Here is a 25021-nt window from a genome sequence, read left to right on the forward strand (position 1 = left end):
ACTTCCTCCTTCTTCTCCATCAAGTAACACTTCCCTCCTTTGGGTGCTGGATTTGCCTATGGTTTTGCTGTTCCTTGCTTATTGTGAATTGTAAATCTGCTATTCCTGAAGAAACCTATTTTGCTGATAAAAATAACTATTTTTAAGATCAGCATGACTTGGTGTCAGAGCAGCAGAATCCAGAGAAGACGGCCAACAATTCCAAGGCTGGTAAGCAAACAGGTGCCAGTGTCCCTAAGGCCCAATGAGTGCTTTGCTTTGTTGCTGACCCTGGAGTTTCCAGGGAAGTTTCTCCCAGAGTCCAAGCTCCACCCTCCTTGAGTTTTGAGCCCTCCAAGCTTTACTTGGGCTACATTTTAAGGCTTTGTCCTTTCCAAAAGCACTCGTTAGGACTTTGGTCCAACTCGTTTCTAGAACCAGACTATTCCTACAAAACTGTGCCAGCCTTTCATCCAATTACTTTGGAAACAGGCCCTTCCTGTGTGCAACTGAGCAGTTTAGGAATTTTTCTCTTTGCTCTAGAGGAAAAATCTCTAAGAAATGAGATCCTTGTCATCAACATGTTTTGAGGGTACACACCCCGCCTGCGACCCTGGCCAGTTTTTATGTTTAAAAACTGTGGTCCCTCCTCATGCACATTTCTAATTAAATGGGCCGATTCAACCAAACATCATTTAGAACTTCAATGGCCATATAGGGACCTTTCAATCTCTCTGATTGAAATCTCCAATTTTGTTTTCCTAAAAATTAAATTAGAAAGTCACAGCTCAAAAATGAATGAATGAATGAATATTTCTTTGAAAAAACTGAATGAGATGCCCATTTTGATTGGTATTTTGAAGGTTCCAAATGTTATTACGAATCTAAAACTGGCTCTCTGAGAAATACAATTACTGGACTGAGGCAAATAAACAATCAAAGAAAAAGTCAAAAAGACTCCTCTCTTCCCTCCCCCATTTTCTTGGCCACCTGCTGTTCAGGCTCCACCTTTGCTACCACGTTCCTCCTTCATTTCTGCATGTCTCCACCTCCTCTACGCCCTCAGTTTCCCCATTCTAATTCTCTCCATGAACTCAAGTATTCTATATACAGATGGCAAACAACACATGAAAAGATGCTGTGTGTTAATTACAAATTAAAAAACAAAATAAAAATGACGTCTCCTTAAGATCCAAGGAAACCCCAAATTTCTTTTGTTCCCAAGACTAAAGCTGAATTGTGGACCATAGTTAGAGTTTCCCAATGTGACTGAGGGCCCACACAGGTCTTCAGAAAAATTTAGCATATTCAAACTTAGCAGCCTTACCAGCCTGGTTTCTCAGATTTAGATCTTTTAGTCCACATGCTTGTTGGTGAGGGTCAGGCCAAACACTGGATGAAACCAGCCCAGTGGGAACATCCTAAAAGGGGTTTAGAGAAACTATGCCTATCTTTTGGCAATATGCTAGAACACTCACTGGAAATCTCCACTGAGCAACTACAGGAGCTCTTCCTAAGCCTACTGATTGGAACAAAATTCAGGCTTGCACACCAAAGCCCAGTGAATCTGTTCATTACTATTACAATCACTTCTAAATTGTGTTTAAAGAAAATTCTGGTCTTCTTTACCCCTCTATGGTTATTAATGGGCTGAAACAGGATCTTTCTCCTTAAAGGGACCAGGATAGAATGAGAAACTATGTCCACTTCAGACTTAATTCATTTGGCAAACCAGGTTGTTCACACCTTAGATGAGTCCAAGAAAGACCTCTAAAATTCTTAATTTTCAACTTTGGCAAATGAAACCAAAAACCTCCTAGTACCTGTTATTATTGCAAAGGGCCAGGACATTTAGAGACAGTTACAACATTAAGCACCTCACTGAGTGCCTTCGGCCCCCTACTCAGTCTTTCCAATGTCTTTCTAATTCCCAATGAGGAGGCTCCAAGAACTACAAGGGCTCTTCCCAATCCTCCCTCCTAATCAGCTCAGAAAAACCACTCTCCACATTGGGGAGCTTTCACTCTGTCCTTGTTGACACCAGAACTACCCTCTGGATGCTCAACCCCATTGCCATAAAGCAGCCTCTGCCTTGAGGTACCAAAATATCTCAAATACTGGGGATCTCTGATAAACTATCGCAACAAGTTCCTGTCTCAGAACTTATTCCCTTTGGGTTGAGCCCTTTGAGAGACACCCACTCTTTTTTCTTTAGTTTCTCTGTTCTTATTTACTTATTGGGCTAACATTTCTTAGAAAAATACGCCAGAATTAGCTTTCTCCCAAAAGGTGAAAATAACTCTAGAATTTGAGAGTAGTACTCAAAATAGCCAACCAGAGCGATTAAATGACTCCTGAGCATCTTTTATTTGCTCTGACTCATGGCACTATGGCTGAGTCTGGGGACACTGATCACTGGTCCCAATGGGATTAGCTACCATCCTCTTTAGGGGTGAAATCTTCAACTGATATTGGGAGAACTCACAGTGTACCTCTGATCAAGATTCAAACAGATCTCTCAAAAGCTCTCCACCAAATTAATCAATATCCTGTAAATAAAGAAGTCCTTCAAAGCATCAAGCCTACAATAGAATATTCCAAGGCTCAGGGTCTCATTATCCCCCAACTAGTCGCTGTAAAAACCCTATTTTACCTGTAAGAAAACCTGATGGCAGACGACAAAGGTTTTCCCAGGACCTCTGAGCAGTAAATAACATTATTATCCCTTGGCATCCTCTTGTCCCTAATTTCCATGACATCCATTCTCAATGAAAGCATTTTTACTATAACTGATGTATGCATTGCATTTTTAAAAAATATTTCAGTTGATGAAGACAGCCAATATCTTTTTGCTTTCACTTGGGAAGAACAATACACCTGCACAGTAATGCCCCAGGGTTATACAGAGTCCTTCTCACTTTTCACAAAACTTAAAGACTTATTTGGGTGATAGAAAGTTTTATGCAAGCTCTATTTTGTTACAGTGGTAGATGATTTGCTTCTCTGCAAAGCAAAACCTTTTCTAACCTCTTCACAGGAAGCCAGCATCCACCTGTTAAAACTTCTGGCCTTAAAAGGACATGAATTCAGGGCACCTTGGTAGCTCAGTCAGTCCAGCTGACTTGTTTTCAGCTCAGGTCATCTCATAGTGCATGAGATCACGCCCGGAGTTGGGCTATGCACTGATAGAGTAGAGCTTGCTTGGGATTCTCTCTCCCTCCCTCTCTCTCTCAAAATAAATAAATAAGCCTTAAAAAAAGAAAAAGGATATAAAGTCTCCAAACAAAAATTGCAGTTCATTCCATCTGAGGTTTGATACTTAGGACACGTGATCTCAGAACAAGGATCACATCTGAATCCAGACAGACTTCATGGCAGCCTTAACTTCCCAAAGCCTAAAACTAAGCACCAATTACAAAGTTTTCCTGTACTGGTTGGCTACTGTTGAAATTAGATTCCAAACTTGTCTCTTATGCCTCAATCGCAATATGCTTTATTAAAAAAAAAAAAAAAAACAACAAACCTGACCCTAGTATTTGGAAAGATCAAGAAGACACAGCTTTGGGGACCTTACAGAAAACCCTAATAAAGGCCCCTAATCTTGGACATCCTAATTATTAACTTCCCTCCTCTATTATTTTTTAAAGTTTTATTCTATTTGAGAGGTGGCGGCGGGAGGCGGGGGGGCGGGGAGAGAATCCCAAGCAGACTCTGTGCTCTCAGCACAGAGCCTGATGTGGGCTCACACTCGCAAACCGTGAAATTGTGACCTGAGCCAAAATAAAGAGTCAAACACTTACCTGACTGAGCCACCCAGGGGCTCCCTCTTTTCTCTTTGTATATGAGAGGGAAGCAAATGCCCTGGGAGTACCTACCAAAAACATGGGGACCATCATGGCCCCATCGGGTAACATAGCCAACGACTAGACCCTGTGGCACAGGAATATTCCTGTTGCCTCAGAACTATGCCTGCCACTGCCCTTTTAGTTAAGGCCACTGGAGAAATAATCATGGGATCCCCTGTACCCAGCCATGTACCTTAGCCAAAAATAAGAACATAAATATTTATACCAATAGTCATTATGCCTTTGAGGTAGGTCATGACTTTAAAATGTTATGGAAATTGGACTTTCCTTACCTCCAATGGGGATAACATTAGAAAAGGTTTCCATGTCCAAAATATATTAAATGCCATACTTTTGCCAGCTGCTCTGGCAATTATTAAGGTTCTTGGGCATTCCAGACTCAACTCCCTGGAGACCAAAGTAATCTACCTCACTGATATTTCTGCCAAAAATGCTGCTCTCAAGGAAACCAACAGCCAAACTTCTGTCATGATCCAAAAAGATGCTCTCCCAAATGATAATTTGGAAAAACTGACCAGAGATGCCCAACAATTGGCCCTAGGAAAAGAAAGGCGATACAGAAAACCTAAGAACTGCTTGTTCCACAAAAAGAGAGAACTCTGGTTTGGACCAAATAATCCAGCCCTCCCCCAAATTCTAAAATTCCCACTACTTACCCCTGTATGTGCATTAAACCACTGGTCTACTGACAAAACCATAGCGTTCATAAACCAAAAGTGGCAGGGAAATGATAATAAGGCCACCAAAAGTGCCTACCTTACTTGTCCCACCTGTCCAAAGCACATACCAGGGAAATGTGTGCATACAAATGGATTTCCTACAGCTTCCCCTGTATCTCATGGATATAAACATGTTTTAGTCATGGCTTGTGTTGACTCACTGGAGTGAAGTTTACTCTTGTTGACAGGCCACACTGCTTCTTTTATGGTTATAATTCTGTTAGAAAAGATCATCCCTACCTGGGGAGCCACTCTCGAATTTCACAGTGATCGAGGAACCCGTTTTACTCAGCATGTGTTTCAACAAATCCTTATAACACTTCCAGACCGCATGCTATCTTCCATCCTCAGGGTTAGGAATGCGATGTGGGCACTATCAAGACGCACTTGGCAAAATACGTAGAGACTCTTCAACTACCCTGGCTGGAAGCATTGCTGGCAGTCCTAAATCTCAGACCCACCTCTTCTGTAATTTATAAACTCTTACCCTGTTAAGATAGTTGCAAGATGTCCAATATACTCGGACCCTTTCTCCTCTGGCCCACAGGGGATAAGAAGGGATACACATCGATACTGCAAACGTACAACAGCTTCGATTAAAAAATTACCATGCTTTGGTAGAACCATCTTTTCACAGTGCACTCCCAGAGATGAGGACCTTAAGAATCACACCTGGCAACCCGAAGATTTCCTCTATTGGAAAAGATACTTCCAGAAAGACTCTTCAATCTCGCTGGACTCTTATGAGGTACTGCTAACCAGCCCTTGTGCTGCCAAACTCCAGGAAGTAAACTCTTGAATTCCTGTGGCACATCTAAAGAAAGCACCAAACCCTGACTGTACCTCACCATCCAAGGACATGAAAGTAACAATTACCTGGAATTGAAGCAGATGGTGTGTGGTAAGAAAACCTTCCCAGGATGTCCAGCCCAGCCTATGTTCCCTTTTCTTACTGTTGCTTCTTTTCTCTCTTTTGTGGAAAGGCAATGTCTTTGTTCATGTTTCCCAAACCCTTGTGAAAGGGGGAAACCTCTTCTTTTGATTATGGCATTTCAGAAACAGCCTCATCATGATCTCGTGACAAATTAATCTCTTCCCTTGCTTTTTCTGAAGGGTTACAAGGTTCTGTAATTCTGGATTCACAAAAGTCTCCTTTTCATCTAAACTATTAACTGACTTTGGATTTTTATCCAAATTCATGGTTTCTAAATTTATAATTTTACAGACTGTATTATTGATACACGTTCGGTTCCAAACAGCTCTTTTGCAATTCATTTTTTTTATTTTTTATTTATTTTTATTTTTTTAATGCCTTTTTTTTTTTTTAAGCAAGAGCAAGCGAGCACACACACAAACAGGGGAGAGGCAGAGAGAGAGAGAAGGAGACAGAGAATCCTAAGCAGGCTCTGCACTGTCAGCACGAAACCGACATGGGGCTCGAACTCACCAACTGTGAGATCATGACCAGAGCCGAAATCAAGAGCCAAACACTTAACAAACTGAGCCCCCCGGGCACACCCATAAAACTGTTTCAAAACATCTTTGAGGTTTTGTTGTTAGGTGAAATGTTCATCAACTACTGCTTCATGTTTCTATCTGTACCGTATCTTCCCAAACGCACTTGGTTTGTTCTTTCAGTGTATTCTTGCAGCCTTCACTACTCTGCTTCCATGGACACTAAGCGATGATTTCCTAAGGGCACACGGGACTCTAAGTTGGCCTCAGTTAAGAGACCTTTTGCTCTCATAAGTCACAATAAGGCCAAAAACGTATCTCTGGTTGGCTACATTCAGATCAAGGGCCTTGGTTTAGAACCGTCATATAGTTTGGATCATGTCACTTTTCATTCTGTACTTGCTGCCTGTCAAACCTTTAAAAAAAAAGAAAAAAAGAAAAACAACAACGTACCCCAATCATAAAATGATCTCCAATGCTTATTAACTTGATAAATACGGAGTATACTGGGAAGTGCCTGACAGTCCTCCCTGCTACTCCTCCTTGTTACTCAAATGCGACCTCAGTTGGTTTGCAATCTATACAATTTTCTTCCAACATGAAACAGGACACCCCAGAAAGGTCCTTCCTGGCACTAAGGGCCAAAAGACCACAGAGTTAAGAAAACCTAACTCTTGATTAGTGGTGCTTTCAGAGAAAGATCTTCACCAAAAGGGGGAAAGGTAAAAATTAATGAAGGAAACCTCACTAAAATGGAGCCAGGAGGCCACAAGGGGGAGAGGAACCAGACGTCAATTACAGAAAGTTGTCAATTACAGACCCCAACAGAAGAATCCTCAATAGGAAAAAAAAAAATCATCAATTACAGGACCCAACAGGAAAAGATGCACGTTGCCTCCCCTATAAGGAACTGACTACCCCTGCAACTCAGCCAATGAGAAACCGTCTGTATCCTGAACATTTGCTTTTCTCCAACGGACTGTCATTCAAAACAACTCCTCCCAACTTCCTCCTCCTTCTCCATAAAATAATGCTCTTCTCCTTTGCTGGATTTGCCTATGGTTTTACCACAGCTTGCATGTCGCGAATTGCAATTCTCCGCTGTTTTATGATGAACCCATTTTACTGGTAAAATATCAGTTTTATTTTTAATGTTAACATAACCGAGAACGTGATGCACTAACGCACTGCCTGATGGGTGTTCAGGCTGTTCTGACTGCGCTAAGGATAATAACCAGTGTGAAGTTACTTTTTCCATCTTTAAATATCAATAATCTACAGTTCTCAGATGGAAAAATCTAGAATTACTAAACACCTATGTGGTAGCCATATTAATAAAACCTTTAATGTACACACTGCTTTAAATCTTAAAACAACCCTAAAAGGCAGGTATCATTAAGATGTTATGTATGATAAAACAGAATCAGATGTAAAGATACCTGCTCAGGTCAGAGTTGTTAAGCAGTGAGGCCTGCTTCAAACCCAGTGTATGCTTTCCTAGTCTATCCTTTCTGTACCTTCCTTAGGGATTCATGTATTTATCATGTGCTTACTTTTTATACTGCTTACAAGAAACAATCTGTCAGCTTCATTACTATTCATAGGTAAGTGAGAATTTACTTACAGAGCTTTGCTGAGCACCGGGAAGGTAACCGATCTTTACATATTAGCCCAGCTAAACCTGGCAAAGTATTTCAACATTTATGTAGAATCTGGACTCCAACCTAGGTGGGGCTACAGGCAGAACACAGAAATGACAATGAGGTGATGTGGTATTGCCCAAGAATTGGGAAGTAAAAGGAATCAGGTTGCCTTCCAAAAGTTAAATAATAAAATGAGATCAGAGATATGTAAAGTCCCCTTTCAGAGAGATCTCTGATGCCCAACTAGACTTGAAAAAGTATTAATATAGGGTGCCTGGGTGGCTCAGTCAGTTAAGCATCCAACTTCATTCCAGGTCATGATCTCACAGCTTGTGAGTTCGAGCCCCGTGTCAGACTCTGTGCTGACAGCTCAGAGCCTGGAGCCTGCTTCAAATTCTGTGTCTCCTTCTCTCTCTGCCCCTGCCTTGCTCCTTCTTTCTCTCTCTCAAAAATAAACAAAAACATATAAAAAAATTTTGAAGTATTAGTATATGTGGTGGTTGGGGTGAGGCAGGAGTATCAACCAGAAAGGATGACAGTTTAGAACTTGAGCAAATGGGAACATGGTCACTAGAATAAGCTTTGGCCATGCTGATCCTCATACAGACAGGAAGATGTGTTATCCATGTCACCAAACCAAGCTCTCCTGTCCTGGCAGAAGGTAGTGAGCACAGATGTTAAGAGGCAGTATTAGCTTGGACCTGTGAAGTATTTGACCATTATCAACACCTACTCTCAGCCTGATTCTGAGTTTGCCAAGTAATCTGTTTTCCCAGGTCGCTGTTAGCAGGAGAGTGCACACAGTAGGTCCAAAAGAATGTCTACTTTGACTGATGGTTACATCTCTCATTGTAACGTAATGAGATGGACACTCTGCTTTCCACCTGTGTCTTTGAGGTGTTGCTAATGGGATTTAGCATCCTTTAGTCAGAGCACATCCTGATATACCGTCATTTAATTTTTTGACAGATAAGTAAAATATTACACCTTTAACCATGACAAACTTAGATACTGTTACAAAGTCTTTGTAGCCAGTGAGGTCAGCTAACCAAAACAACTCAAAGTGCCTGCTTTTAAATATCGTCACAACTCCTGTAACTATTCAAGAAGAGATGTTCTCTAACAGCAAATGGCCACAAGTTCTCTATTTTAGTGGTAATGGGCACACACTCTTTCGAACATGATATTCGGGGATAAATTAATCCCAACTATTATGGGCCACTGAAATAGCAAATGATAATGGAATATGCATTGGACAAGAACTAGAAAGTTGGATTATTTTCCTAACCAGGCTGCTAATTAGCTACAGAACCTTGGAAATGTTATTTAAGTGTTCTGAGCCTCAATAGCTTTGTCTGTAAATGGAGATATTGAAAATGTGCTGTCCAAGGTCCCTACCAAAGCTCGAAGTTTTAAGATGAAATGTTAGCTGATCCTATACAAGTCAGAGCATTTATTTTATGCTGAAATGACTTCATTTTCTTTCAAATATTGGCTCTTTGGCTGTTACGGCTGCTCTCAGTGATTAAATGAATGTCCTCTGGTGGCCCCTAATATTGCCAACCCATCTGACAGTATATTTCCTGAAAGTGCAATATAATATAGGCAATGAAGAAAACTAATCTCCATAGTCTCTGCATTATCTCTGACCTTACTTACTCATCATACCAAAATGCAGGCTCGATACAAATTTAACCTAAATAATTATACTCTCGATTAAATCTGTAATCATTTTCATTCAGGCTCACGAGCCATCCCAGAAATCAAGAGACTCGGAATCACTAAATGAAATCAGATAACAAAATCCCTCTTTCATTCTCAAGTAGGTAGGTCAATGTATGATTTTTCTAGGACAGTAAGTCAGTCTTCTGTACAAATATACGTTCACACCTTGTGAGTTCATTTGGCAGATGGACAATCACAAAGGAGTTTTGTGTTCACTGAATAAGTACCACCTATATGTTTCACTTATAGACAGACTGGGGACTTACAACTTTACAAAGCAAATTAGCAAATGTATTCACAGACATCCTTTTCACACCTCTACTGTCAACTCCAATCACTTACTTATATCAACTAAAATCTTTTGCCTTGATGACTCATTATTGACTAACAAATGACAAAATAATTGTACTTCTCTAAATGTGTTATAAATCCATGATTCCAGTTTCCCAAGCTGCTAACATCCAGTCAATAGTGTCATATATATATATATATATATATATATATATATATATATATATACACATATACATATATATACATATGTATATGATATACATATGTATATATATGTATATGTATATATGTACATATGTATATATATATATACATATATATATACACACACACACACATGATTATTTTTAACATGGCATTTCCTTAATTTAGCTAAAACTATATAGCTATCCAACTACTACTACCTTAGGTCAGTCTTCATCAGCATCATGGTAGACTAATGTACTAAGGAGTCAACTTGTCAATTTTCAATACTTCCTTCAGACAATGCATTCGCCATCACGCAGCTCAATTGATCTTTCCAAGCTGTCAAGGGGACCGTGTCAGACTTCTTTCTGATCATTCTTCCCTCAGGATAAAAACCCAACTTCTCATAACACCATACATTGTTCTTCATAGTCTTGGACCTATCCTACCTCTTCCCTCAAGAGCCAGCAGACTACAGTGGGTAAGAATCAAGACACAGACTGCCCTGTTGCCAAATCCCGGACCTGCCCTTGATACTTATGTGACCTTGACCAAGTTAAATATTCCCTGTACCTCAAAGGTCATTGGAGTTGACAATAAAAACGCCTACCTCAAGGTGAGTTAAATTGTAGCAGATTACAAAACTGTTCCTACATGTTTTCACTCTTCTCAAGATGCAGAGTCCCATTTCTCACTCCCTTTGATCTCGGCTGACCCTGTGACTTGCTCTGGACATGAGCAGGGGCTTTAAGGTGCCTTGAGCGTTGAGATCGGTCTCCTTGCTGACCCTGGAACCTTTTGATTGTCACGTGAAGAAGTCTGGCTTGCCACTCAATGACCAGAGACATGGGGTCAGGTCTCTTCCACTACCCCAGCCAAAACCAAAGCGATCGCTAGACATGAGAGAACTTTCTAGACTATCTACTAGATGAACAACCAGCTGAGCAGAGATGAATCTCTGGCAAATCCAGCCAAGGCGATCCAAGCCTGACCCATACCGGCACAATTACCCTGCTGAATCTGAAACCCATGAATCACAGTGATTGTTTTAAGTCTCTAACCTGTGGGTTTATCTGTTATGCAGCAAAAGCTTGTGGACACAACGCTCGTTACTATATTATAGTCATGAGTTAATACAGTAAAATACACTTTTACAAGTACCAAGCATACATGAATATAAGCTGTTAAAACTCAGTGGTCTCGGGGCGCCTGGGTGGCGCAGTCGGTTAAGCGTCCGACTTCAGCCAGGTCACGATCTCGCGGTCCGTGAGTTCGAGCCCCGCGTCGGGCTCTGGGCTGATGGCTCAGAGCCTGGAGCCTGTTTCAGATTCTGTGTCTCCCTCTCTCTCTGCCCCTCCCCCGTTCATGCTCTGTCTCTCTCTGTCCCAAAAATAAATAAAAAACGTTGAAAAAAAAAATTTTAAAAACTCAGTGGTCTCTACCTCCCATTCTATGGTTACTTGGACCACTGGTACTTACAATCCTGGAATACACATGTGCTCACATCTTTGGCCCTTTCTATAGTTTATCAACCTAGAATACCAATGCCCCTACCCTAAATTCACAAACTCCTAACCCTCTGAGTTTAATTATATCCTCTTTTGAGGATCATTTGCAGACACCTTCATGTGGTGTTAAATGTCGTTTTTGTGAATTCTCAAATGCTATGCGTACCCCTCTGTGGTATTTCTATTCCGTACTGTTACTACTTGTAGTCTTGTCACCCATACCTTTTTTTTTTTTAATTTTTTTTAACGTTTATTTATTTTTGAGACAGAGAGAGACAGAGCATGAATGGGGGAGGGTCAGAGAGAGGGAGACACAGAATTGAAACAGGCTCCGGGCTCTGAGCTGTCAGCACAGGGGCCCAATGCGGGGCTCGAACTCACGGACCGTGAGATCGTGACCTGAGCCGAAGTCGGCGCTCAACCAACTGAGCCACTCAGGCGCCCCTCACCCATACTTTTTTATAAGCTCCTGGAAAGTAGGGATTCTGTCACTACTGGATATTAGCTACTGTTTTACTTAGGTCAACCAATGAGAGTTGACTCTGCAAAAGAAAATTATTTGCATTTAAAGGTTCGAAGTGTTTTCAAATAAATTTCTATTAAGCCTAGACCACTTTAGTATTGTGTTTTTTAAATAAATTAATGGGGCGCTTGGGTGGCTCAGTCGGTTCAGCATCTGACTTCAGCACAGGTCATGATTTCACAGTTCAGTTGGTGAGTTTGAGCTCCACATTGGGCCCTACACTGACAGCTCGGAGCCTGAAGTCTGCTTTGATTCTGTCTCCTTCTCTCTCTCTCTCTCTCTCTCTCTCTCTCTCTCTCTCTCTCTCTCTCTCTCTCCCCCCCCCCCCCGCTTGCACACACACTCTCTCCTTCTCTCAAAAATAAATAAACATTTAAAAAATAAATAATGTCCAGTAGGATCACTGAGTGCCAGCTGGCAAAACTTATAAACAAATAAACATAAAATAATAATTTTACGTTTCCATTAAACATTACCTCATTTGTATCAACCACTGTTATCACTTTTTTTTTGAAATTTGCTTTTGTCATCGACATTAGCTACCTTTCCAAAATGTGTGTCACTTGCATAATGCACATGTTTTCCAAGTCTTCACAGAAGCCAGAGATAAAAATACTGAATGAAAATGGGCAAAATAACTATAGTTTTTAAGCCAAGACACCTCCCTTGAGAATAAAAGTCATTCTTACAGTATTCTACCTACAAAAATAGTAACTCTACTTAATCACTCTTACGGGTTTTTTTTCATTTTGATCAAAATATGTAATGAAAGAATCCATATACCTTGCAGAAATCCCAGTAAGGCATCTCTTATTCTGACAACCCAGTAACTCTTTCCAAAAAATGAGATTAGGCTAGTTTGAAATGACTTGCTTTTAATTAACACACTATGATGGTTAGTGACCACCACAGTTTTCTTCTGAGCACTCATGAACCATCTGTTTAGTAATTTTGACTAGAATTTTTCAAAGGAGGAACTGTAACAATCTATTATTTTCAGAATCCAAATGTTCCATCAATTTAGAAAATTAGAACATTTCCATTCTCCTGACACCTTTCTCGTGCTCAACGAAGCATCAAAAAATTGAACAGTACTTAACTTCAACACATCAATTCATATTAACAGAAGTTATAATAATAATGGCTAAATTTACTGAGTTCTTACTATGTGTCAGGCATTTCTTCAAGATATAAAGATACATAAACTCATTCAATCTTGGAAACAATCCTATAGGGTTGTACTACTACTGTGTCTCTGTAAGGGATGAAGAAACTGCATTATAAAAAGGTTGTAAACTGCCAAAATCACATAGCTCCCAGGGGGCAGAGTCAGTATTTGGACCCCGGTGGCCCCATGCTGTGTCCATCCTCTTAATTACAATGGAGACAACAAAAAGACAACTCAAGTCTCTGATGACTGATGTGATCCCTCAAGCCTCCCACCTGCCTTACCTCACTTGGAAGCCATGTCAAAAGAGTTCAAAAAGCCATGTTCAAAAGAGTCTGCCCATTGCTGGCTTGAAGGATCCTTGGATTTTCTTTCTGCAATAATGACAAAACTTCCATGTAGAATGGAATAATTATAGTAATTTTCTATCACTTGGGACATGGCTCTATTTCATTTCATGGAAGAGAAAATTTGATAAGCAGTCTACAATATGCTCAAATGTTTTCTGCGCCACAGTTCAGCACAGTCAAATGCAGCATCACAGAAACAAAGCACCATGATATTAAAGAGCATTATTGTACTCAATGACAAAGAAAAGATTTCCAGGAACTGTATCCCTCTAGATAAGTATCTAAATGGATGCATATTTGCAATTTACATGGCTTGCACTTCTTGTACTGTAAAAAAAACAAAAAGTGCTGTCCATACTAATGACATATCATGGGTGAAGTCTGATAAAATAAACGTGGACTGGTATCTATTCTGGTTGTAACTGTTATACTCCCTTTAAGTAGCCGTTTCCAAAGAATGTGAACTGATTGTTCCTTTCAAAGGACCTGTTGAATTATTTTCATGTGCTTACTCAGCTGTTAGAATTGTTCTGCCATCTGATACAAAATTGTCAAGTAAGGGACGCCTAGGTGGCTCAGTCAGTTAAGTGTCCGACTTCGGCTCAGGTCATGATCTCGTGGTTCACGAGTTCGAGCCCCGCGTTGGGCTCTGTGCTGACAGCTCGGAGCCTGGAGCCTGTTTCAGATTCTGTGTCTCCCTCTCTCTCTGACCCTCCCCCCATTCATGCTCTCTCTCTGTCTCAAAAGTAAATAAACGTTAAAAAAAATTTTTTTTTAAATTGTCAATTAAGTGCGCATTGATACAGTTAGCTACTCTGCTGGTCCAGGAGGAGGCTGGCAAGAGGGCACTAATTTGACGATTTTTGTTATGAGGCCAAAGAGCAAATAAATGTTAGACCACAGTGACAGCTTAGTGCGAGTTTATTTTCGGGAATACGGTCCTAAGCTGAAACAGGAACTGCTAATACAGAGGAGGAGATTCCACACAATTTCAACACTTCCTTTGATTCCAGCGACTCTGTGCTATGATCTGACAACCATCCTGAGACAGTTGATGTCACTATAGTCTGTAAGTATTCGGAGATGCTAATCATTTGTTAGGAAGTCTATTGAACATGTCAAAATTCATTTTAAAATATTACCCAGTATGACAAACCCATCTTTATTGCCATCAAAAGATCCTTTTATCCCATTTCCACATCTAATAATTCTTGGTCACACAGTCGGGGCTGGACGATGCTCCATTCTTCCCAAACTTGAAATGTCATGTGAACACACGGGAAGATGCTTATTGATACACAGGACATTAAACTTTAAAGTTACCAAGGAGAAGGGATGCTTTATCTTGGCAGAGGATGTATTCTGGACATATATTTAAATGTTCAACTTGCCTGCAGTAGTAATTCCTGACATTTTCAAATGGTAGTGAATGCTACAGGCAGTAAAAGCACAATTACATATTAGACAATTATGTCATCCTGGTTAAACATTTTGGATATTACTATAAGCTGTGTCGGATGTTGCCACGAGAGGTGCTTCCAGAAGCGGGTGATGACAGCAAGCATCACAGTGATTTATGGTGCTTGTGACAGCATTCAATTAAATTGTTCTTAACTGATTTTAATTAATTGAAAAATAATGTTAGTTTGGGAAACATGACTTTACCTCCGAGAATGAAATACTGATTGAATGGAGTACAGCGTGAGCATAAAAGCCCAGAATTTAAAAAGAATGGGGAAATTAAAAAAACAAGAAGATCCCCCCCCCCTTTCTCTAGGAAACAGATGGAAATGTATCACGCCAGTGTGGAATCAGGAGTGTTGATACAAGGATTGCAGATCAGACAGGTTACAACACATCCCACTAATTTTTTTTTTAATGTTTATTTTTCAGAAAGGGAGAGAGAGAGAAGGAGACAGAAGAAGAGAGGGAACATGCGCACAATTGAGGAAAGAGCAGAGACAGAAAGGGAGACAGAATTTGAGGTAGGCCCTGAGCCATCAGCACAGAGCCTGATAGGGGCTTGAACTCACAACAACAACGAATTGTTGTACAAATGTTGTCACTTGTTTACTGGTAAATTAGAATTCTTTAGATTTAAACAGGAATGAAGCATCTTTTTTTTTTTTTTAAGTATTTTTGAGAGAGAAAGAGACAGACACAGACAGCAAGCACAAGTGGGGGTGGGGCAGAGAGAGAGGGGACAGAGGACCTGAAGCAGGCTTTGTGTGCTGACACCAGAGAGCCTGATGTGGGGCTCAAACTCACGAACCATGAGATCATGACCTGAGCCAAAGTCAGACGCTCAACCGAGGCTCACCCAGGTGCCCCAAAACACATCCCACTAATTCTTGAGGATCGGATTTCTCTTCCTTGTACTTTTTTTTTTAACGTTTATTTATTTTTGAGACAGAGAGAGACAGAGCATGAACAGGGGAGGGGCAGAGAGAGAGGGAGACACAGAATCTGAAACAGGCTCCAGGCTCTGAGCTGTCAGCACAGAGCCCGACGCGGGGCTCGAACTCACGGACCGCGAGATAATGACCTGAGGCGAAGTCAGACCCTTAACCAACTGAGCCACCCAGGCACCCCTTCCTTGTACATTTCAAAAATAGCTCTGATCTGTTTCCTTTGCCTCCAGCACCTCTCCCAACTCCTTCCTCCATCAAGTCCTCAAACTACTTGCTTTGAATGTAGGTGCTGAGGGTCTAACATTGTATCTTAAATCCTATACGATGTTAATCATTTTCATATTATTAAACCCCAGCTGGAGCACCATGCCTGGCATATAGGTATTTGCTGAATAAAACCAAAGATCTCCTCTCTAGCTTTGAGTGTTTGCCGTAGGCAAGCACATTATATACATTCTCTCATTCAGTCCTCACGAGAGCCTCATGAAGGTGGGGAGGTGTTATCTCTACTTTACGGATGAGGAATCTACGGTTTTCTGAGGTTAATTTACCCAGTCAAGATCATGCAAAACCCTGCTTCTGAGTCTGAACTTCCGACTCTTCCTACAGGAGCTACAACCCTGTGATCACATGACTCCTCTGCGCAAAACGAACACCTGTCATCCACGGTCCAAATCACCGGCACAGTGTCAAGACCTTTTCTAATGTTCTCTGAAAGAGCTTTGTGACCCATCATTTCCCTGTACACTTTCTCACTTTCACTGCTTCTACTTGTAGATGCCCAAAAAAGCAACCCCCCTGCCATGTACCCTGCCTCAATACTCTGCACGCCCCCCCCTTCCTTTTACAAAACTATATCTGGCTCCACAGACCTTTTTCAAATATAACCCCCTCCACTAAGTTCTCCTGACCGGGCCCTATGACAGCTTTGTTCTTCTCTAGGCTTTCATAGGCTCTATTTAAAATCATCACCTTATCATTCACATTACAGTAGGATAGCTCAATCTGCCCACTAAATTTTGTATCTTAAGACCTGTTACTCTGTCATCCTCTAAGATTTGCATTCACTGTTAGGCTGAACTATGCACACTCCCCAAATTTACTGTTTAATTCCTAATCCCCAAGATGACTGATTCATAGTGCCTGTCAGGAGGTAACTAAGGTTAAGGGAGATCATAAAGGTGGTACCCTAATGTAACCCAACTGCTAAGAAGAGATAATTAGAACTCAGAGAGGGACACCAGGGGGTGTGGGCCCATGTGTGAGAATATAGGGAGCAGAGAACAGCCTGCAAGCTAAGGAGAGCGGCTTCAGGAGAAACCAACCCTGAAGGTATTTTCCAGTCTCCAAAACTTCACAAAAATTCATTTCAGTCTCTGGCACTTTGTTACGGCAGCCCTAGCAAACGAATGCATCTAGGATAGTTTGTCCCATACACAGAAGACACTTTACGCTTGGTGAGATAAATTAGAAAAGAATTCATGACATACTCCATATACAGCAAGAGCCACACCAGTATGCAAATACATTTACAGTATAAGTATTCAGTACTTTTCCTTCTTTTCCCTTTTACTTCCTTTTTTCATCCTTTGTTCCCTCTTTTTCTAAATTATTCTTAGAACTCTGTGATGGGGTGACTGGGTGGCTCAGTCGGTTAAACATCCGACTCTTGATTTTGGCTTAGTGAGTTCAAGCCCCACATTAGGCCCTGCACTGACAGTGAGGAACCTGCTTGGGGATTGTCTTTCTCCCTCTCTCTGCCCCTCCCCTGCACACGCTCTCTCTCTCTCTCTCTCTCAAAATAAATAAATAAACTTAAAAAATATATAAAGTTCTGTGAAGAACACCGTTCTAACTGCTGCATATATAATGCCTTTTCCCCTAGAGAACTCTGTAAATCAGCTGTAAATTCCTAAAGGCCTAATAATTTCAGAAAATTTTAAGGATAGCCCCCACTTTGTTCCACATCTTTCATTTATTCTATTTATTGGGATATTTCTTTTAGAAAGCCATAAAAACAAATAGGATTTCACATTCACATTGGATTATACACTAAAACACACACAAAATTAAAAAGGTAACATGTTAACTGTTATGGCACTGTGGTCTTTCTAAAAAAAAAAAAAAAAAAAAAAAGACACAGAACTTCAAGGAGTATTTGAGTAAAGTGTCTAAGTCTACAAATCAAATTACCAGAATAGAAGGTAACACATGAAGAATCTTGAATAGCACCAAGTTATGAAACACTTAGATGTATTTCATTTCAAGGCAATACTGTAATTCATAATTTCTCAAAAAATGACGACTAAAATTTAAAAATCATCAAAATTCAAAACCAGCACACTTGGTTGACGATTTCCAAAATGTCTCTTTGACTTTCTGTAACAAAACTACCTGGAACGCCAGTTGAACAAGCAGTGTCTCCAGCCCCATTCCGGAACCACCCAGTAGCAATCTCTGGGGGCTGTAACCTCAGAATCTGCAATTTACATAAACTTCCCAGGGAAAGCTTCCGCCTTTTAAAGTTTGAGAACATTCTAGATTATTAGGGGGAAACAGTAGCTTTATTGACAAAAATGTGAGATGATTCAGAGGAATTCTATATTTTAGCATAGAATAAGCTATGAAAGCCACTAAAAAATAACTACCCACAATTAACCTGTGGAACTAATGTTTATGCTTTAGTGTTAATTTGTTTCCAAGTGGACTCACCCTTAAACAATATGTACATTGACAAAGAAAAGTTCTGTTTCCAGACACATAATTCTCCTTTAACACAGTCAAAGATCCACGAGAACTAGGAACCTGAAAAAGCAACCAGGCTGAAAGACTGGACAGGAGGCAACTCTGGTGTCGTCCCTGAGCCATGAGGCTGTGACCATGCCGTCTCACATCAGCTGAACTCCTACGCACCTCAGTGTCGCGTGTCAACAGGAGCGTGCAGGGCTAGCAATCACTGCCAATCCCTGCTACTCTGGGATTCTGGGCCTTTGGGTGGCAAGGTCATTCATCCAAGCCATGTTTCCATTTCTAAACCCACAGGCTGAAACAGAGCTCTACGCATCAGCAAACATCATCGTCTGTTGTTACCAAAATTGTGAGAGAAGTTCCCAAGCATTTAAAGGTTCCAGAATTGTTCACTGTTGAGGAATGAGAAAAAGCCCAGTTGAGCTGGGATGGGCTCTCAGTCAGTGTTCTTGTGGACAGCAGTTTGTAGGGAAGGCACCAAGTATAAAGCAAATGATAAGTAAGTAGCATGGCAATCTTGCCATCAGGATCCCCAGGGTTGCTGTAGGCAAATCATCTATCCAACTGGGCTCTCTCTCTTCCCTTCTCCTGCCTTCAAGCAGTCAAGGCACAGGCTTCAGGTCCTCTAAGTTTAATAGCATAATGGCCCTTTCCTATTAAAGACTAAACCAGGGCGCCTGGGTGGCTCCGTCATTAAGCATGTGACTTCAGCTCAGGTCATGATCATGATTCATGACTTCAAGCCCTGCATCCGGTAAGCTCCAGCCCTGCTTCAGGTAAAACCCAAGCCGTGCTTCAGGTGAGCCCTGCTTCTTTCCCTTTCTCTCTTTTTCTCTCTGCCCCTTGCTCAATTGCGACCTCGAAGGAAGGAAGGAAGGAAGGAAGGAAGGAAGGAAGGAAGGAAGGAAGGAAGGAAGGAAGGAAGGAAGGAAAAGAGAGAAAGGAAGACTAAAACATCCATGGCATGCAATCATAATTACTGATTCACAAATCACAACTATGTATGTAATTCTAGTGTAAACATTAACCATGCGTTCACTGAAGTTGAAACTACCCCTTCTCAGGAGCTGTCATTTTCTATGTATACATATTGATTGAGCTTTGGTTCCTACGACCAGATGGCCGACCTGTGAAATTCTAATATGGTTGAGAAGATTCAAACAGATTATCATTCACTGACAGGCACCGGAGACCACAGTGAAGGCCAAAGTTTTTATTTCAAAAATAAGTAATTAGAGTTGACAGCAGAAGTGTAAATAGGGCCCAAATGAATAAATTTGTTAATTGGACTTCCCCTTGGTAGTTGTTAACCCAGGTCTGTTTGGTCATAAAACATGTTCACGTGTCTACAGTCTCACTGTAAGAATGTCCTTGGATTCATGTCACAGAATGGTGTCCCAGGTGAGAATGGCATTGTATTAACTGGTAAAAATTTGGCGGTGTCTACTCCATGTAAGGCTTTGTTAATTACTTACTAACAGGACATCTTTTTGACGGAGACCCATGATACACAAAAATCACTGCTAGAGTAAAATCTGCCCTCTAAGCTGCTACTTACAGACACATGTATGTCATTATATGGAAAAAGCTAAAGTAACTCTATTGCTTCTGTTGCAAACATTTCCTTCTTTTTAGTAAGAAATACATAAGACATAAAGTGGTATGAAAAAGCTGCCTCTGTAGCAAAGGAGAAGTGGATTATCACAGGCCTCAGCATGTACCCTCAATATCTCCACATAAGTCAATAATTGGGGCTTACACTTTCATACATTCCAAATGAAAATTTCAGGAGGTTCCCTCCCACAGTCTTTTCCATTGCAATCAATGTTGTGCTTCTGACATTGAATCAATATTAATTGTAAAGTCCCTGCATGGCATTTCCATATGCATGTGTAGGAGAGCAAGGTCAATTTTATCCCAGAGCATTCTCTCCTCACCTACCCAAAAGTCTACACAAGTGGAAATGCAAGGTTAATTAAACCAGGAACACTGCAAATGAGGATGCATTGCCTTTTCCTTCTATTCCCAACTTGTTGCAATCTAAGGCAACTGAAATGATTTTGTACTAAGGGGACTTCCCTTTCCCCTACTCATCCCTTCTCACTCTCTCTTGAATCTCTGCTCACTTAACCAAAGAATAACTTGTAAGTCTTCTCACCGTCCCATTAGTAACTACAACCAGGCAAATGGCTGGGTGGCAACCATCTCAGGAGATATTGAATACCAGCTGCTTAGTTTAATGATACCCCCTCACCTGAATCCCTTGGGAAAGAGCGGAATGACAACACCAGGTAGATAACAAATCTGAAGATGACCTAGAACCAGTAAGTAGTAATGAGACAATGCAAAGTGTATCATTACTCAACATTAAGTCCTGCCCTTGAATTTTAAGCTATGGTACTGTTTTCTGTTTCCCCAACGGTGAATACCTTTTCCTAACAAAATTTGACATCTGCCAAATTGTCTTTCAACTGGAAATCCCAAATGACAAACAACAACAACAACAAACCACACAATAGAATGTAATCAATGTTTCAACTTTCCCGTTTTTACACTATTTCAAACATAAATAGAACTTCAGACTTAGAAAAAAAAAATGTCTCTTCACCCCCGAAGTGAATCCCAACTTCGCTAAATTATGTAAGAAAAAAAAACAACTGAGATGTCACATTTCAGAGATGATTCATTATGGTGATGATTTATGATGGAAGGTCTTCTTCCTCTAATGCTACTAAATAAATCTAAAGTAATCCCCTTCCAGAGGTAGTTCATAAGTGTTACCAAGCTGATTAGCAACCAAGAATTACCAACATTTTGCTAAGAATTTAAAGATGTCTCAACGCCTGGGTGGTTCAGTCGTTGAACAGGACTCTGGATTTTTTGGCTTAGGTCATAATCTCATGGTTCAGTTCATGAGATTGAGTCCCTCATAGGGCTCCATGCTTACAGTGCAGAGCCTGCTTGGGACTCTCCCTGTCTGCCCCTCCCTCGTTTGCGCTCTCTCTCTAAATAAGTAAATAAACTTTAAAAAAAAAGAAAAAAGATTCTCTCTCCCTTTGCTCCTCTCCCCCCCACTCACACGCTCTAAAAAATAAAAGATAAACAAAAAATAAATAAGACCTAAATAATGAAGAAAGCTCACTCAAAATAACCCCTTAGAAGGGACAGGTATTTCTGTCTCTGCCTCTCGCTCTCTGTGTATATGTCTCAATAAATATTTTCCATAGTATTCAGACAAAATGACACCACTTACAGCATCTGCCCCTTTAAAAAGGAGTGATTTTAAAAAATGACTAAGATTAGGTTTATAAGTGTATTTCAAACCTGAAAACATAACTGGTAACCTTGAGAAAACTGAGAAAAACTGGATATTTTTAAGCCAGTAAGTCAAAGGGTGATCATTAGGTGAGAACATACTGAATACATCTTTTAAATAATTTTTTTTTAAATGGAAAAAATCTGCCACCTCTTTCAAAGTTCATAACTATTTTTTGCCTACCTTGCATCATTTACATGCTCCCCTGTGCAGTTCAAATGAACTTCCTGTTATTCTTTTGCCATTTCAGGTGAAGCGTGAAACACTTCACTATCTTTGTTAAAGTGCTGTTTATTTAAAATTTAGCAAATAGATCTATATATATATCACAGAAAGCCACGCTAATTGTATTTCTTCATGTGAAGGAAAAAAGTATCATTACCCTCTTTTTAAATATATTTACATTTTTAAATAGATATTAAAATTTATATATTTATATATTAAAATTCCTCCTACTTACATCTTCTAAATATCTGATTCATATACATATAGGAAGACAGAGGTAGGAGCAATCTTCCCAAAGTCATGATATCCAAGTGGCTCATTCACAATCCTATGATCTTTTGCTACAAACCCAGGCTCCCTCTAGAGGTCTGATTCCATGGGTTTTGGGGTTGGAAGTAAAAGGACTTTAGATGCTTTTTTGTTGCTGTTTCTAAATCCACCTGTCTGATTATCTACTTCTGGAGAATCTCTAGCCTTAAAGGAAAAGATCTTCAAGGACATTAAGAAACTGGGAACTCGCAGCTCTCAAGGAATTCAATTCTACCTTTAGATAGTTCTGACCACGATCAGGTCTTCCTTACACTCAATTAATTAAACTCTGTCCTGTTGTCACTTTTAGCCATTGATCCAGTTTCTCCCACCTGAAGTCATACAGAACAAATATAACCCCTCTCAGAAGTCTTCAAATATGTCATGACAGCTATCATGATTTGCTTCTATCTTAAGTAACATGAAAGGCTGAAATTACCACAGGTCGTGAAGATGACCTTGAGAGTCAAGCTGGATGATCAGGAGGGGAAAATCATCAATGGCACTGCTTCAATTCTTCAGCCTAAAATAATATAATACATTTCTTTGGCTTTCAAACTAATATAAATGAATATAATAACTTCCTTTTGTTCATGGCCGATTACATTATATTACAACAGCACGACTTCCAGGGCTAGCATGCAAAAGTAATTTATTTTTCTCCCACATCTGTAACTATTTGGGAGAATAGCTAAGTCTTCATAATTATTCTGCAGACGCAGTAAATAGAGCAAACCCAATAGGTCACCCTGTGACTATAGTTCACGGAGAGAACAATTATTTTATCCCATATAATTTGCATCCAACATTTCATATAGAAAACTAAAGAGAAAAACAAAACCCTGGCTTACAAAATTACTACAGGCTTTAATATTCACTTTTTTTTTTGTCCTGTTTAATGGCTTTTCTGTTTGAAATAGGAATACACACACACACACACACACACACACATACACAGTGTAAATGACATGCCTGAATAATTTTCATTAGAAAGTCATTTCCTTTTAGGTTGTGATTCATTTTATTTTGTCTGACGTAGATTAAGTTATTATGAAATTAAAGTCGCCTGCATGTCATTCAATTTCTCTTCTTTTACGCTTCTCCTTCTCTTTGTACAAAAACAATTATCCACCATCTGAAGAATGGCCACAGTCAAGAAACAGGGTTTCATGCTTTCACTGCCCAGCACATTTTCCCCCCTAAGGAAAACCTGTTGTCAAAATGCAAATCACTAACAAGCATCTATCCTAGGACCCATGTCTGTAATAGACCAGCATCCAGAAATGAAACCAGTGCATTTGCAGGGTTTTAAAAAAATATTATTAATAGTGAAACATAGGAAACCTCAAAATGATTCTCTAATGATGCTGAGTGGGGGGAAAAATCAAGTCCTTGGCAATTTTCTCTGCCAATTAAAGGAGTCTGTCTAGATTTCCCTTGTTTTAGAAGCCACAACTCCTCGCTGGGGAGATCAATGTGAGTCCCTCGAGAAGAGGAATCTAATAGCCTTCGTTTTGTAACATGAAAAAGCCCCCAAATATACAAAATTAAAAGCAGTATGACAAGGACAATCAACTCAGACTCTTAATGAAGTACAACTAGAAAACCATGGTAAAAGAGAACCAGCCTCCCCAGTGAAATGGTTTCAGCTAACCCTTTGCATTTTTGTTCTTTCACTGTGGCAATAACGGAGATTAACTAAGAAATACATTAGCATTTCTGCCTGTGAAGTGTGTTTGCTTGCTTCTCTCTGAAGGCCTGCCTGTTCATGCTTATAAACAAGCTGCCCCACAGTGGACAATCGATTGTAGGCATCCAGCCCATCAGCCGAAGTACAATTATCAAAAAGCAGAGGGGAGCATGCATTTGACTAAGTGAGCTCTCATGACTACCCAACTTCTGCTAAGCAACCATATTTTCATGCAAGAAGTTAGAATAAAGACCATGAAATTTTGAGTTATGTTAATTCAGACTAAATGTCACTTCCAGCACCGATGAACTCGGAAGTCTTGGGGAATTAATTGTCATTCTCTAAACTTGTCCTGTCCCACGTGATAGCCATTTAGCCACACGTTGCTACTGTGCACGTCAAACGTGGCAAGTGTGACAATGGAGCTGAATTTTAAGTTTTATTTCATTTTCATTGATTAAAATCTAAATTTAAAACCAGACAACTTTATTCAATTATTGCAACAACTTTAAGCATGTTGGAACAACTTGAGTATGTAAATGTTTCAACTGTACATTTTATAAAATCTAAATATCTTATAAAATCTAAATATAGATCAAGTATTTCCAATGAAAATTGTGCATCTGAACCGAGATGTCTTCTATGTATAAATAGGTTCCAATTTAAAAATATACTACAAAAATGTAAAATATCTCATTAGTAATGTTTGTATGATTACATATTGAAGTATTTTGGATGAACTGAGTTAAATCATACATATTACGAAAATTAATTTCACTTGCTTTCTTTTTAGGTTTTTAAATGTGGCTACTAAAAGTTAAAACACAGGGGCACCAGTTGGTGGAAACTCTTGACTTCGGTGTTGTGAGTTGGAGCCCACATTCGGTGAAGCAATTACTTAAAAGT

The 25021-nt window shown here is 40.0% G+C and overlaps 1 protein-coding gene across 10 annotated transcripts in view; it reads right to left on the reverse strand.

Annotated features, from left to right (window-relative positions):
• The window catches only part of UNC5D (unc-5 netrin receptor D), a 574077-nt gene that overhangs the window by 492513 nt on the left and 56543 nt on the right, over nucleotides 1–25021 (reverse strand). The window contains exon 1 of one of the 10 annotated variants that reach the window (XM_058720723.1): nucleotides 13351–13635. The exons of the other annotated variants lie outside the window; for them this stretch is intronic. The gene's annotated coding sequence lies outside the window, so the exon portion shown is untranslated. Of the gene's footprint in view, nucleotides 1–13350; nucleotides 13636–25021 lie in introns of those variants that run through there. 10 annotated transcript variants of the gene reach the window in all.

Source organism: Neofelis nebulosa, chromosome 3 (genome assembly GCF_028018385.1).
Source record: "Neofelis nebulosa isolate mNeoNeb1 chromosome 3, mNeoNeb1.pri, whole genome shotgun sequence".
Classification (NCBI taxonomy): Eukaryota; Metazoa; Chordata; class Mammalia; order Carnivora; family Felidae; genus Neofelis; species Neofelis nebulosa.